Source organism: Bubalus kerabau, chromosome 19 (assembly GCF_029407905.1).
Source record: "Bubalus kerabau isolate K-KA32 ecotype Philippines breed swamp buffalo chromosome 19, PCC_UOA_SB_1v2, whole genome shotgun sequence".
Lineage (NCBI taxonomy): Eukaryota > Metazoa > Chordata > Mammalia > Artiodactyla > Bovidae > Bubalus > Bubalus kerabau.
Genome location: NC_073642.1, coordinates 23,474,709 through 23,489,529, shown reverse-complemented (window position 1 = coordinate 23,489,529; position 14,821 = coordinate 23,474,709). Strand labels below are relative to the sequence as shown.

General features: G+C 42.8%; 1 long non-coding RNA gene and 1 other non-coding gene across 11 annotated transcripts in view; both read left to right on the top strand.

The window, feature by feature from the left end:
- LOC129633699 (uncharacterized) overlaps nucleotides 1–14,821 on the top strand; it is a 45,088-nt gene that overhangs the window by 11,167 nt on the left and 19,100 nt on the right. The window lies entirely within an intron of this gene.
- LOC129634636 (small nucleolar RNA SNORA12) lies at nucleotides 6,919–7,066 on the top strand. Its single transcript, XR_008705814.1, has one exon. It is a non-coding gene; the product is annotated as a small nucleolar RNA SNORA12 (small nucleolar RNA).

The following is a 14,821-nucleotide window of genomic DNA, read 5'->3' as shown; positions in this document are numbered from 1 at the left end:
TAAAAGGGGTGGTGTTGACTCCATAGATCAATCCGTGGATTGTATTAGCTTCCTAGGGCTGCCATAGTAAAGAACTACAAACTGGGTGTCTTAAAACAATAGGGATCAACTTTCTCTTAGTTCTGAAGATTAGAAGTCTGAAATCAAGGTATCTTCAGGGCCATGCTTCCTCAATCCTATAGGTAGATCCATCCTTGTCTCTTCCTAGCTTATGGTGGTTTCCCAGCAACCTTTGGTGTTCATTGGCGTGTAGGTGCATCACACGTGGCACCTTTTTATAAGGACACCAATCATATTGATTTAGGGGCCCACCCTATTCCAGTGTGACCTCGTCTTAACTAATTACATCTACAAGTGACCCTATTACAAATAAAGTCACTTCTGAGGCACTGGGGTTGAGATTTGAACATACGGCTATTGGAAGGGTATATATAATATACCAGGAGGAGCAGGGGGGCGACAGAGGATGAGATGGTTGGATGGTATCACTGACTCAATGGACATGCATTTGAGCAAACTCCAGGGAATAGTGAAGGACAGGGAAGCCTGGCGTGCTGCAGTCCATGGGGTCGTAAAGAGTTGGACACAACTTAGTGACTGAACAACCACAACAGTATATATTATTGATTCTTTATTCAGTATTTATTATTGATTATTGATTCAAACAGTATATATAGTTGATCTTTTTCCATTATAGATTATTATAAGATATTACCTATATTTCCTTAATTTCATTCTTAATCATTCATAGTGTATAGAAGTAGATGATTTTTTTATTGAAATATAATTGCTTTACAATGTTGTTAGTTTGTGCTGTACATACAGTGAAGTGATAGACTTGATTTTTATATATTGAAATTGTATCCTGCAACCTTGCTACTTTTGGAAGAAGGACATTTCCCCCTACCCCTTTTGAGTTCTTTTGGCTGGTATAATAATCGAATAGACACAAAACAGATTAATGGGAGGGAAAGGAACTATTTTGTACACATGGAGGTCTCATACAAATGAGACTCCCAAAGTGACCAAAGCAGGATATTTTATATATCAATTTTGAACAAAGAAACAATTATTTGTGAAAATTTAATGAAGGGGCTTGTGCTTAAAGTTGCAAAATTTGTTTATACAGCTTTCTTAGCCTTGAATTCCCTACTCTGGTGATAAGGATGCTTTCTGTTCTCCTGGTATAGGGAGGAGATTGTCTTCCCTCTTTCAGGGGGAAACAGGGAGGTCAGAGTATTTTTTATATCATTTTGTCCTCTATTTCTCAAGGAACTTCAACTGAAGATCATCAGTATGCCATGGTGGCATATCTTGGAGTGGCCTGCTCTGATCACAAGTGAAAATGAAAGTGAACATTGCTCAGTCATGTCCGACTCTTTGTGACCCCATGGACTATACAGTCCATGGAATTCTCCAGGCCAGAATACTGGCGTGGGTAGCTGGTCCCTTCTCCAGGGGATCGTCTCAAGCCAGGGATCGAACCCAGGTCTCCTGCAATGCAGGCAGATTCTTTACCATCTGAGCCACCAGCGAAACCCCTCTGATCCCCAACATTAGGTCTAATGGGTTTGTGTGTGTGTGTATTTCTTGGGGTTTTCTATATACAAGATCATATTTTCTGCAAATAGACATAATTTTAATTTTTCCTTTCTGATCTGGAGACTTTTCTTTCTTTTTACCCCCCAGTTTTCCTGGTACTTGGCCTCAGTACAATGTTGAGTAGTATTGAGAGCAGGTATCTTTGTTTCATTCCTGATCTTGGGCAGAAAGTTTCCAGTCTTTCACCATTAAGCAAGAAGTCAGCTGTGGGTTTTTCTATGTCTAGTTTATTGGTATTTTTTTTATCATGAAAGAGTGTTGAATTTTATCAAATGCTTCTTGAGATAATCTTGTAGTTTTATTCTTTGAGTAAAATGTGTTACAGTGATTTTCCAACATTGGACCAATCTTGCATTCCTGAGATAAATCTCACTTTTTTATGTGTAGCTGCATTCAGTTTGCTAGCGTTTTGTAGAGGATTTTTGCATCTGTATTTATAAAGGACACTGATAGTTTTCTTGCTATATATTTGTCTAGTTTTGGTGCCAGAAGGGTAATACTGACCTCACAAAATGATCTGGGAAGTGTTCCTTCCTCTTCTGTTTCTAGGAGGAATTTGAAAGGAATTGGTGTTAATCCTTTTTTAGATGTTGGTAGAATACAGTGGTGAAGCCATCTGGTCTTGAGGTTTTCTTTGTGGGAAATTTTTTGATCACTAATTCTATCTCTGCTTATTATAGATCTATTCAGCTTTTCAATTTCTTACTGAGTCAGTTTCATTATTTTGTGTCTTTCTAGGAATTTGTACATTTCACCTAGTTATCTCAAGTGTTGTTATATAGTTATTCATAGTATTCTTTTATAATCCTTTTTATTTCTGTAAGGCTGGTAGTGTTGTGACCCCATCTTTCATTCATGATTTTCTCTTTTTTATTTTCTGTCTCTAGCCCAAAGCTTTTCAATTTGTTCATCTTTCAAAGTATCAACTTCTGGTCTTGTTGATATTTCTCTATTGTTTTCTTATCTTTGTTGCAATTACTTCTGCTATAATCTTTATTATTTCTTTCCTAAGGTTTGCTTTGATTTAGTTTGCATTTCTTTTACTAACTTACTAAGGTAGAAAGCTGTTGATTTGAGTTGTCATCTTTTTAATGTATAATTTACAGCTGTAAATATTTCTGCAAGCACTGCTTTCGCTACATTCCGTAAATTTTAGCCCCTTATATTTTCATTTTCATTCATCTCAAAGTATTTTCTAATTTCTCTTGTTACTTATTCATTGATCTTTTAGTGATTGAGGATTATGTTGTTCAACTTCCATGTATTTGTGAATATTCAAATTTTCCTGTTATTTATTTCTAGTTTTATTTCATTTTGAGTAAAGAGCATACTTTGTATGAGTTCAGTCCTTTTAAACTTATTGAGCCTTGTATCATGGCCTGTCATATTCTGCAGGCACGAATACTGCAGTGGGTTGCCATCCCTCCTCCAGGGGATCTTCCTGACCCAGGGACTGAACCTGTGTCTCATGTCTCCTCCATTGGCAGGCAGGTTCTTTGCCACTATTGCCATCTTTGAAGCCCAGTTGCGTTATAGTGTTGTTCAGATCTAGCTCCTTGTTGATCCTCTGTCTACCCATAATTGAAAGCGGGGTATTGAGGACTCCTCCGATGATTAGGAGTCGGACACGACTGAGCGACTTCACTTTCACTTTTCACTTTCATGCATTGGAGAAGGAAATGGCAACCCACTCCAGTGTTCTTGCCTGGAGAATCCCAGGGACGGGGGAGCCTGTTGGGCTGCCGTCTATGGGGTCGCACAGAGTTGGACACGACTGAAGCGACTTAGCAGCAGCAGCAGCCAATGATTATTGTTAAATTGTCTAATTCTCCCTTCAGTTCTTTTGGTCTTTGCTTCATGCATTTTAGTGCTCTCTTATTAGGTATATGTTTATAATTGTTAAATCTTCTTGATAGAGTGCTTCTTTTAGCATGATAAAATGTCCTTCTCTGTCCCTGTTAACAATTGTTTGTTGTTGTTTTAAAGTGTATTTTGTCTGATATCAGTATAGCCACTGCAGTTCTCTTTCAGTTGCTGAGGGATAGATCATGTGTATCCTTTTAGTTTCAACATGTTTTGTCTCTGAATCTAAGGTGTGTCTCTTGTATTGATTGGATAGCATGTAGTTCGATTGTTATAAAAAAAAATTTCAGTTGCTGAGGGATAGATCATTTGTATCCTTATAGTTTCAACATGTTTTGTCTCTGAATCTAAGGTGTGTCTCTTGTATTGATTGGATAGCATGTAGTTTGACTGTTATAAACCCTCCCCCCCCCCCAAAAAAAATACCTTATGACAGTCTCCACCTTTAGTTGCAGTGTTTGATCCACTTGAGTGTCCTTTCTGATAAGGTGGAATTTACACCTTCCTTTTGGCTATTTGTTTCCCCTGTGTCTCACATCTTTTCTGTTGCTCTATTTTTCCACAACTGCCTTCTTTCTGCTAAATAGATATTCCCTAGTGCACCATTTAAATTACCTTGTCATTTCTTTTATTATGTGTCTTTTGAATTATTTTCTTAGTGGTTGTTCTGGATATCTTCATTTCTAATAAGTAATCATTGAGTTCAGATTAATACCAACTTTATTTCAATAACATGTAAAATTTTGCTCATATGCATTTCTATTTCTCCCTTGCTTTGTGTTATTATCATCCACATTAAATCTTTATACATCAGATGCCCACCCACACCCCAGTGCCATGGCATGTCACTGCCTTCTGACCTCCATAGTTTTATGATGAGAAATCGGCTGCTGCTCTTATTGAGGATGTCTTACACATATGTGCTAAGTCACTTCTCTCTCCTGGCTTTTAAGATTCTCTTTCTCTGACCTTCAGTAGTTTGATTATGATGTGTCTTGGTATGGTTGTCTTTGAGTTTATCATATTTGGAGTTCATTGAGCTTCTTGGGTCTGTAGGCAAATGTTTTTCATCAGATTTGGGCAATTTTCTGCCATTATTTTTCAAACACCCTTTTTGCCCTGTTCCTCTCCTTCTGGAGTTCTCCTTATGCTCTGCTGGTGCACTTGATGCTGCCCTAGTCTCTGAAGCTTTGTTCAGTGTTATTTTTCTTTCTACTTTTCAAGACTGGTAAACCCGATTTACCTGTCTTCAAGATTACCAATTCCTTCTTGCATCTGCTGAACTCTGCTATTGAATAGCTATAGTGAATTTATCATTTCAGTCATTGTACTTTATAACTCTAGACTCTTTATTTATAATTTCTCTCTCTCTATTGATACTCTCTTTGGTAATACATTGTGTTCATACATTCTTTTAGTTCAAATAGTATTTCCTTTAGTTCTTTGAATATATTTTAAGAAGCTGATTTAAAGTCTCTAGTCTGGTCTTTGAAACTATTTCTTATTGATAAGGTTTTGCCCCCCGCCCCGCCCAGTATCTGGATCACATTTTTTTTGTTTCTTCGCATGTCTTGTGATATTTTCATGAAAATTAGCCACTTAATATAATGTGGCGGCTTGGGAAATCAGGTTCTTCCCTCATCCTCAGAGGTTTCTGTAGTTGCTGAAGTTACTTGTTGGGTAACTTCTCTGAACTATTTTTGTAAGGTCTGTATGCTTTTTGGTGTGTGTCCACTGAAGTCTCTGCTTGGTTAGATTAGTGCTAACAATTGGTCGAAGATTTCCTTTAATGCCTGGAACAATAAATCACCTGGTCATTGCCAAGGGGTTCTGTATGCTTGTCGTGGTATGCCTTCAACACTTGGCCAGAGACTTAGTAATATCTCTGCCTTGCACTTCACTTTCTGCTTGTAAAGAGCCTCAGTGTCAGCTTGCGGTGAGAGGGCCTTATCAGTTCCTTTCTGAGCATTTACACAATCCTACTACCTGTGCCTCAGCCTTTTGGATTCTGGGGAACATTTCAGATTTTCAAAGCCTTTATGGACATCTCCTGCCCTAGATTTTACTTTTAAACTTTTTGAGGTAGCCTGTTGTTTGCCTCAATAGCGTGCAGTAGCCATAGCATCAAAAAAATTACCTTGAAATGTTTTTACCAACACCCTCAGGGAAAAGACTTTTCTCACTGGACAAGCTCCAAGTCTAATCAATTAGGGCAGCCTTGCAATCGAGGCTTCTGGGAGCTAGCAGACAGGTCACATGATGGCAGTTCTGTGGGAATGAGGCTTTCAAGAAGCTCCGACCCCGGCTTGCCTCTCCTGCTGTCTGCCAGGCTGCTGTTTTCCACCGTGATTGTGGTTGTTGATTTTCAAGGCTATCATGGAGCCGGAGAGAGGGGGGTGGAAATAAGACAAGTTAAATAGCCCCAAAGCTCACTGTCGTTACTGAGTTTCGGTCACTTTTCTTGATTGAAACTTCCCAGATTGCTGAAATCTTCTGGTTAATTTCCAGATTCTGAAAAGAAAAGCTGGTTCTGACCACTTTTGTTAGTTTTCTTACTGCCTTTCCAGAGGTTGGTTAGAAATTTTGAAGGTCCTTACTCCACTTTTACTGATACCACTGCCTAGGTAACATCTTGACTCTAACTCTGAGAGAGACTAAACCAGAACCATCCTACAAAGGCACCCCCAAATTCTTGACCCACAGACACCGAGATAATAAATGTCTGTTAAGTTGCTAAGTGTTTGAGTAATTTTTTAGGTCGTGATACCATTTGTAAGAAAATACATATATTTCTCTTCTCTTGCTGCTGCTAAGTCGCTTCAGTCGTGTCCGACTCTTGGCAACCCCATGGACTGTAGACCACCAGGCTCCTCCGTCCATGGGATTTTCCAGGCAAGGGTACTGGAGTGGGGTGCCATTGCCTTCTCCACTGCATGAAAGTGAAAAGTGAAAGGGAAGTCGCTCAGTCGTGTCCGACTCTTAGTGACTCCATGGACTGCAGCCCACCAGGCTCCTCCGTCCATGGGATTTTCCAGGCAAGAGCACTCTACACAGTGTTCTACATGGTTTTTACTTAGTGAGTAGTGGTTTCTTATTTCTTTTTTTAATATTTGGCTGCATCGAGTCTGAGTTGCATCATGCAGGATCTCCTGCCGTGGCACACGGACTCTACTTGTGGCGTGTGCGCTTCGGTGGTTACGGCGTGATGACTCAGCTGCCCTGTGGCATTTGGCATCTTAGCTCCCCGACTAGGGATCGAACCAGTGACTCCTGCATTGCAAGGTGGATTCTTAACCACTGGACCACCAGGGAAGTCTCCCCCTTTCTTTTTTATGGCTCTCTCAGATACTGTGCATACATTTGACCAGTAACTTATGATGGATATCTGCCTCTACTCACTCAATGATGTATATTAAGACTGTGTCCAGTCTTCTGCTCTTTTAAATAATGCTAGATTGTGGTAGTTTTCTTTCTGGCACATGTGTTAAGTTTTCAAATTGGCCTGGCTCTGCCACATATGTTATATAGGAGCTGGCAGAGGCTTGATGACAAAGAGGTCTCTTTCTAGGCTTTCCTGCAGCAGAGACGGGCTCCCACATGTGGCAGGCTATGTCATAAGTTGATGTCCTTACAGACAGGCTGACATAGACCTGTCTGGCTTGAGGAAAATGTCTGCTGAGGGGTGTTCCTCCATTCCTGTGATGGATTTGAAGGAAAAAAAAGCATAATGCTGAGATGGATAGTCTTATTTCTTCAAGATTTCTGTTATGTGTAGAAAATTCCCATTTCTAGTTTTGTGTTTGCCCTCTAAAACCTGAGCTTTTACACTTTGTTTCCATAGAAACAAAAAACCTGAATGAATCGAGTATTCTCCCACAGGACAGGCAGTTATCTCACTGAACAGGAAGTCTAGAGTTTTGAGGGTTCCGGGGCTGGTTGGTAACACTGAAAACCCAGGTTTCTTCCATCCTTCACCATTCTCTCTGTTGGAGGTGGCTTCATCCTTGAACTAGGAACAATATGGCTGCAACAGTGCTGGGTGTCACATCCAGACCCAACCCACCTAGAGAGAGGGGGGAGAGAGAGACTCTTTCTGTGGCTCTCTGGGGGGAGTGAGAACTTGATTCACAATCATTCTTGCAGATCTCTCCTTATGGCTTACTGGGCAGGGTAGGGTCACCTGTCCATTGCTGAAACCATCACATAGATACAGGGTAAGCATTCGGTGCGGGAGGCAACCCCAGTATCAGTGAAGCAGAGATGGTGGCCTTCCTGCAGGCAGTGAGAGTTAGCATTAAACCTGAACTTTTCGCTTTGTTCTAAGGTCTTTATGTCACAATTGTTGTTCAGTCACTCAGTTGTGTCCAGCTCTTTGTAACCCCATGGACTGTAGCACGCCAGGCTTCCCTGTCCTTCACTATTCCTGGAGCTTGCTCAAACTCATGTCCATTGAGTCAATGATGCCATCCAACTGTCTCATCTTCTGTCATCCCCTTCTCCTGCCCTCAATCTTTCTCAGCATCAGGGTCTTTTCCAATAAGTCGGCCCTTCCCATCAAGTGGCCAAAGTATTGGAACTTCAGCTTCAGCATCAGTCCTTCTAATGAATATTCAGGATTGATTTCCTTTAGGATGGACTGATTTGATCTCCTTGAGTCCAAGGGACTCTCAAGAGTCTTCTCCAACACCACAGTTTTGGCACTCAGCCTTCTTTATGATCCAACTCTCACATCCATATATGACTACAGGAAAAACCATAGCTTAGACTCAGTGGCAAGCCACTCCAGTACTCTTGCCTGGAAAATCCCATGGATGGAGGAGCCTGGTAGGCTATAATCCATGGGGTCGCAAAGCGTTAGACACGACTGAGTGACTTCACTTTCTTTCTTTTCTTTCTTTCTTGACTATATGGACCTTTGTTGGCAGAGTAATGTCCCTGCTTTTTTTAATACATTGTCTAGGTTTGTCATGGCTTTCTTTCCAAGGAACAAGCATCTTTTAATTTCATGGCTGCTGTCACCATCCTCAGTGATTTTGGAGCCCAAGAAAATAAAGTCTGTCACTGTTTCCATTGTTCCCCCATCTATTTGCCATGAAGTGATGGGACTGGATGCCATGATCTTTGTTTTTTGAATGTTGAGTTTTAAGCCAGCTTTTTCACTTTCCTCTTTCACTTTCAAGAGACTCTTTTGTTCCTCTTTGCTTTCTGACATAAGGGTGGTGTCATCTGCCTATCTGAAGTTACTGATATTTCTCCCAGCAATCTTGGTTCCAGCTTGTGCTTCACCCAGCCTGGCATTTCGCATGATGTGCTCTGCATATAAGTTAAATAAGCAGGGTGACAATATACAGCCTTGATGTACTCCTTTCCCAATTTGGAACCAGTACATTGTTCCATGTCTGGTTCTACCTTTTGCTTCTTGATCTGCATACAGGTTTCTTAGGAGGCAGGTAAGGTGGTCTGGTGTTCCCATCTCTTTAAGAATTGACATCAATCTTGTTCTGTTTTCCCTTTGACTGCCAGGAAACTCTAAGCTAAACTTGCTGCTACTTGGAGCAATTATGGGACATCCTGGCATGTTTTATCCTCCCATTAGCTTTTGTATCTTCATTTTTTAATTGTGTGTGAAATTTCTGGAAACTATACATTCTTGGAGTGGAGCTTATTGAAAATAGTATTTTTAATTTTCAGTTTTTGAAAGTTAATCTTAAGGGAAACCTGAGTCTTTACTTTTTGTAAAATCATTTGGAAGGTAAATTTTTTTCTCTTCCGAAATCATTTTCTTTTTGAGAGCTCCACCACACCTGCAGGTCTGTGGCCACATCACTAGGTACCTGGGGATATTTTGAGCTGAACAATGGAGTGAGAGACCAGTGCCTCATGTGAAGCCAATCTCTGTCCAGAAGGAAACATATTTTTAATATATGAAAATGCTCAGATAAATTCTTATTTCTTCTATTATTAGAAACACTGCCTACTCCATGCTCCGTGAGCGACTCGCGCTCGGGCCCCCTCTCAGTCTCTGGGACAGAAGCGCCCGGCGAAGCCTCAGTCCTCCCCACGCCGCCTCCTGCATTGTTCTCGGCCTGCAGTGTTGTTTTTGGCCCCCGAGTTAATGCTATTGCTTCCTGACGGCTGAGTGTGTTTCCTCCTTTTCTCGGTTTTAAATAGGATCTTTTCCACGGGACGAGAATGGGGCCTTTCAGCTGGGGTCTGAGAGGTTGGTGAGGTGGGGGTGACAGGAAATGGGAAGGGTGGCTTGTGAGAACACCATGTTGCAGGGCCCTTCATTCTACAAAGAGAGTATCTGTTAAACCTTTTCAAAATCAGCATGCTGGGCCCAGACTGCTGAAGGGCAGGCTCTGGGCAGCAGGTCAGGGGGCCAGGAGGCGACGCGTCCAGCCAGCTGCTGGCAGTGCCCACGCTGCCGGTGTGCTGAGAGGTTTTGTTTTCTGGTGCACAGGCCTTGCGGGAGGAGCAAAGACACGTTTTTCTCTCGTGACGCGAGCCGTGACCGTGTCAGTGGAGTGAAAGGGCTTCTAACTGTACGCACGTGATGGTTCCTGACTTTCTGAAATTTCCTCTTTTTATAGCAGGATGAGACAAATTGTTCAAAGTTTATTCAGCTTCTTCCTGAGCTTGTTGTGAGCCGATGGTTTTAATAACTCCTTTCCCCATTGTTTCTGATCCCGATCCTTGGGGACAAGGTTTCCTTGTGACTCAGAAGCCCGTTCTTCCACATCCAGTTATTTCTTTGAAGAAGATGGGGGAGCAAGACTGCTTCCTACTTTCCTTTGACCTTTTTCTCCCCTTGCTGGAAAGGTTCAGCTCAAACAAGGTGGGCAGACAGACCTTTTTCTCTGCTCCCAGGCCTCTCTCTGCTCCCGAGGAGACACGGGCAGCACCCACTCGCCACTGTCCGTTCCTGCCGAGTCCTCTGTGAGGCTCAGGCAGGAGGTGGAAAGTGTGGAACACGGTTATTGCTCTGCTTCTCCCCCGCCTCAGAGTGCCTGGGGGCTCAGGCCTTGCCCGTGGCCGCCCCAGGGGCCCCAGCAGCAGGGACTAGAGCTGCGCCCTTCGTCTGCCCCCTCCCTGCCTTGCCCTGACTGCCTCAAGCTTGTGTCGTGTCCACAGAATTAAACATGAGGTAGGCTTCACTGCAGAGTCCAGAGTCCACCTCCAGCTGCCTCCCTCCTCTGGTGTCCACAGGCCCTCAGCGGTCACATCCCCGTCTGGACTGGTGGTTCCCCTCTCAAATCCTGGTTATGGACTCACACCACCTCCTCCGTCATTCAGATTTCAAACCTTGGAGTTATAGAAATAACCACAGGTATTACGTTTAGAGAAACCCAGAAAAGCACAAGGCTGGCAGTGAAGCCCCAGTGACCCCTGCCTCCACAAACAGCCCCCGCCTCCACAGACAGCCCCCACAAAATGCCAGTGCATTTCCTTCCTTCTAGTTTCTTTTTTTCCTAATTACATGAATCTTCTCCTCTCCTTCCAAAATGGGTCATTCCATATTCTTCAATGAGTTTTCATTTAATAACACAGCCTTGAGGTTGTCCCATTTCCCTGATTTACTAAATCATTATTTTTAGTGACTGCAAGCAACTCTGTTTTGGAATCACACCAAACTTTTCTTCTCAACAGTCCCCTTTGCTGGGCATTTTGATTGTTCCCAGTTTCTAACTTATAAACAGCTGTGGTGCACACCCTTGAGGTTTCCCTGTGGTCCCCATCTCGCTGGTTGTTGCTTGAGTTAGTGCTGTGTTCCAGCTTCCCCATCCCTCTCCAGCCCCTCCCGGCTTTGGCCCAGGGGCAGATTGTCTTGTCTCTTAAATTTGGGTGAAATTAGCAGGGTTTTGTTGTTCTGTTTTGAAATAAACTCTGTATTTTGTATCATGCCTTTTCCACTATGAGGTGATAAGGATATTTTCTTCATTTTTTTTCTAATGCTTTTATGTTTGATTTTCACTTCTATAATTTTAAAAAAACTTTGGCTGCACGGGGTCTTAGTTGTGGCATGCAGGATCTTTGGTCTTTAGCTGTGGCCTGCGGACTTTTAGTTGTGGCATGTGGGATCTAGTTCCCAGACCAGGGGTTAAACGTGGGCCCCTGCATTGGGCGCATGGAGTCTTAGCCTCTCAACCACCAGTTGTGGTTTGGTTGGAAAGTCTTTCTGACTCTTTGCGACTTCATGGACTGCAGCATGCCAGGCTTTCTTCACATCTCCTGGAACTTGCTCAAACTCATGTCCGTTGAGTCGGTGATGCCATCCAACCATCTCATTTTCAGTTCTAAAGCACTGGCACACTAAGAATCACTTTCTCAGATAGCTACGTAGTCCTCCTCACAACATTTATGGAATAAATACATCTTCCCTCCAGTGGTGTGAAGCAGCACCTGTACTATTCTACTAAACTCCTGTGTCTGTTCTGATATATTCCTGGCTCTATTCAGTTTTATGTATTCATGTAAATAGGGGTCAGTGTCTCAGTGTTTTAATCATGGCAGCTTTTTGTTTTCATGTCTTAGGCTAGTCCTTTATCTTCACGCATCGTTTTGAGAATGTTCCTGATTTTCCTTCATATGATAGATTAACATGAGAATGACAACTCCATTAAAATGACTTTGAATTCATAGAGTAAGTTAGGGAGAAATTGACATTTTACAAAATTAACTCATCCTGAAAGTAGGGTTTGCCTTTTCATGTATTCAGATCTTTTACATTCCTCAGGAGCACCGTTCAAAATTCACATAGGGACACAGAGTGACCCCTGGTCCCCACAGGCAATCCATGTCACTTGTTCCGTGTGTGCATAACCAGAGATTTTGTTTATGTAGTATTTAAACAAGTGCTAGCATGTATGTGTATTATTCTGTGTTATATCTTGGCAATCTCTCCGTATTAGCACATGAGGAACCTTCTCATTCCTTTTTATACCTAAAAAAAGCATAGGATTCTATTGCAGGGACAAACCATCATTTATTTACTCACCCTTCTTAAATCATAGACATTTAAGGTGTTTTCAATCTTTTACTAGTACGAGCAGGGCTGTCGTAAACAATTCTGTGTATGTATCTTTTCCCACATATTGAGCATATCTTTGGGGTTTCCCTGGTGGCTCAGATGGTCAAGAATCTGCCTGCAGTGTGGGAGATCTGGGTTCGAATCCTGGGTCAGAAAGATCCCCTGGAGAAGGGAATGAATACCCACTCCAGTGTTCTTGCCTGGAGAAAGAATCCCATGGACAGAGGAGCCTGGCGGGCTACCGTCCGTGGGGTCACAGAGTTGGACATGACTGAGCATGGCTTTAGGAAGGTGTTTCTGGAAGTGGAGCTCGGCCATGACGCACCTATAGTTGTGACCGGGCACCCCCTCAGTGCTGCCCTCCACAGAGGTTATACAGTTTACACTCGCCGCCAACATGTAAGAGTGCCTGTGTCCACACTCCACCAACACTGTCTCTTTTGTTTACTAATCTTAAAAGTGAGAAATATCTCCAATTGGTTCTACTTTGCATTTCAATCACTATCAGTGAGACTTAGCATAAACTGGAATCTTTTTATGCTTTTTTCTTTGAACTTTCTGTTCATATCATTTTCCTATTTTTTCCTACTGGTTAGTTATTGAGTTCACAAAAATCGGTATTTTGGGACGTACACTTTTTGTAAAATGAATTAGAAACATTTCGTTTCTTTTGATTTATTGTGGTTGGTATCTAGAATATTTTTATAGTTGAGTTCAGTACTGTTTTTTCATATGGCTTCCCTGTGTTGTATATATACCACATAGACTTTCTCTACTTAACATATTCTCCTAGCCATCTAATCACCAGGCATGGTGACCACATTAAAAAAAAAAAAAAGATGATGAACTATTTCAACATTTAGAAGAGTATAGTGATACATGTTTAAAAGACAGATATACCCATCACCAGGGCTTCCCAAGTGGTGCTAGTGGTAGAGAACCCTCCTGCCAATGCAGGAGATGTAAGAGATCCCTGGGTTGGGAAGATCTGGAGGAGGGCATGGCAACCCCCTCCAGTATTCTTGCCTGAAGAATCCCATGGACAGAGGAGCCTGGTGGGCTACAGTCCGTGGGTCACAAGAGTCGGACACAACTGAAGCAACTTAGCATGCAGCACATACCCATCACCAGAACTAATGGTAATGTTTTGCCGTGTCTGCTTTAGATTCTTTCCTTTGAACGTCTCTCCAGTGACAGTGCCTCCCCTGCCCCTGAGATCACTGCCTTTGTGAAGTTGCAGTGTGCCCTCCTGGTCATGGTCGGGGGCCTTGATTTTGAGACTGAAGAACCCCCTCAGGCTAGCTGCAATGGAAAGGATTTATCAGAACTCTTGAATGAGTTTCCTGGAAAGTCTCCCTAAAATATAGATCAGGGCTTGGGCTGAGTCAGCTGCTGTGCCCCAGAGCCCCCTGCTTCCACTGCAGTCAGCGCTGCCAGTGGGGAGAATGCAAAGTCAACAGCTCTTCACGTGTTCTCCGTTTATGACGTGATTCTTTTAATTTTGGTTGCACAGCACGGCATTAGTTCCCTGATCAGGGATCAAACCTGCACCCCTTGCAGTGGAAGCAGAGTCCTAACCCCTGGACCGCTAGGGAAGTCCCTGTGAAACATTTCTACATAGAGCCTTGTACACTTGCATCTCTGCCCATGTATGTGCTACGTCGCTTCACTCGTGTCCAACTCTTTGCAACCCTATGGACAGCTGCCCACCAGGCTCCTCTGTCTGTGGGATTCTCGAGGCAAGAATGCTGGAGTGGGTTGCCATCCCCTCCTCCAGGGGCTCTTCCCAACCCAGGGATCCAACACTCATCTCTTACATCTCCTGCGTTGGCAAGTGGGTTCTTTACTGGAAAGCCCTTGCATCTTACAGGGGAACCTAAGGGAGTATGGAGGGAAAAGCACTTGCTTTTCTAGTTTGTGTCTACACCAGGAGCTTGGTATCACACAAGCCAGTTCACAGCATTGGTAAACTTCCTGAACGTTTTAATGCTCCTACTATTACTTTTTCCATGAGCAATAGAGTATTGTTTCGGGTATTCAAAACATTGACGCAAATGGTATCATACTGCAACTTAGCCTTTTCTTTCAGTATTCTTAAGCCTTTCCCTGTTGACATCTGCAGCTCTACCTCATTCTTTTTAACTGCTGTGTATTGTCTGTGTATTAGTTGTTATTGTGTAACTATCCTAAAATTTACTGGCAAGGAACAGTGTTTACCATCTCCCCGTTTCTGTGGGTATTAACCTGGGGGTGGCTGAGGTGGGTCCTCTGGCCCAGGGTCTCAGGTGTCGGCTGCAGCTGTGGTCTCATCGGAAGACCCAGCTG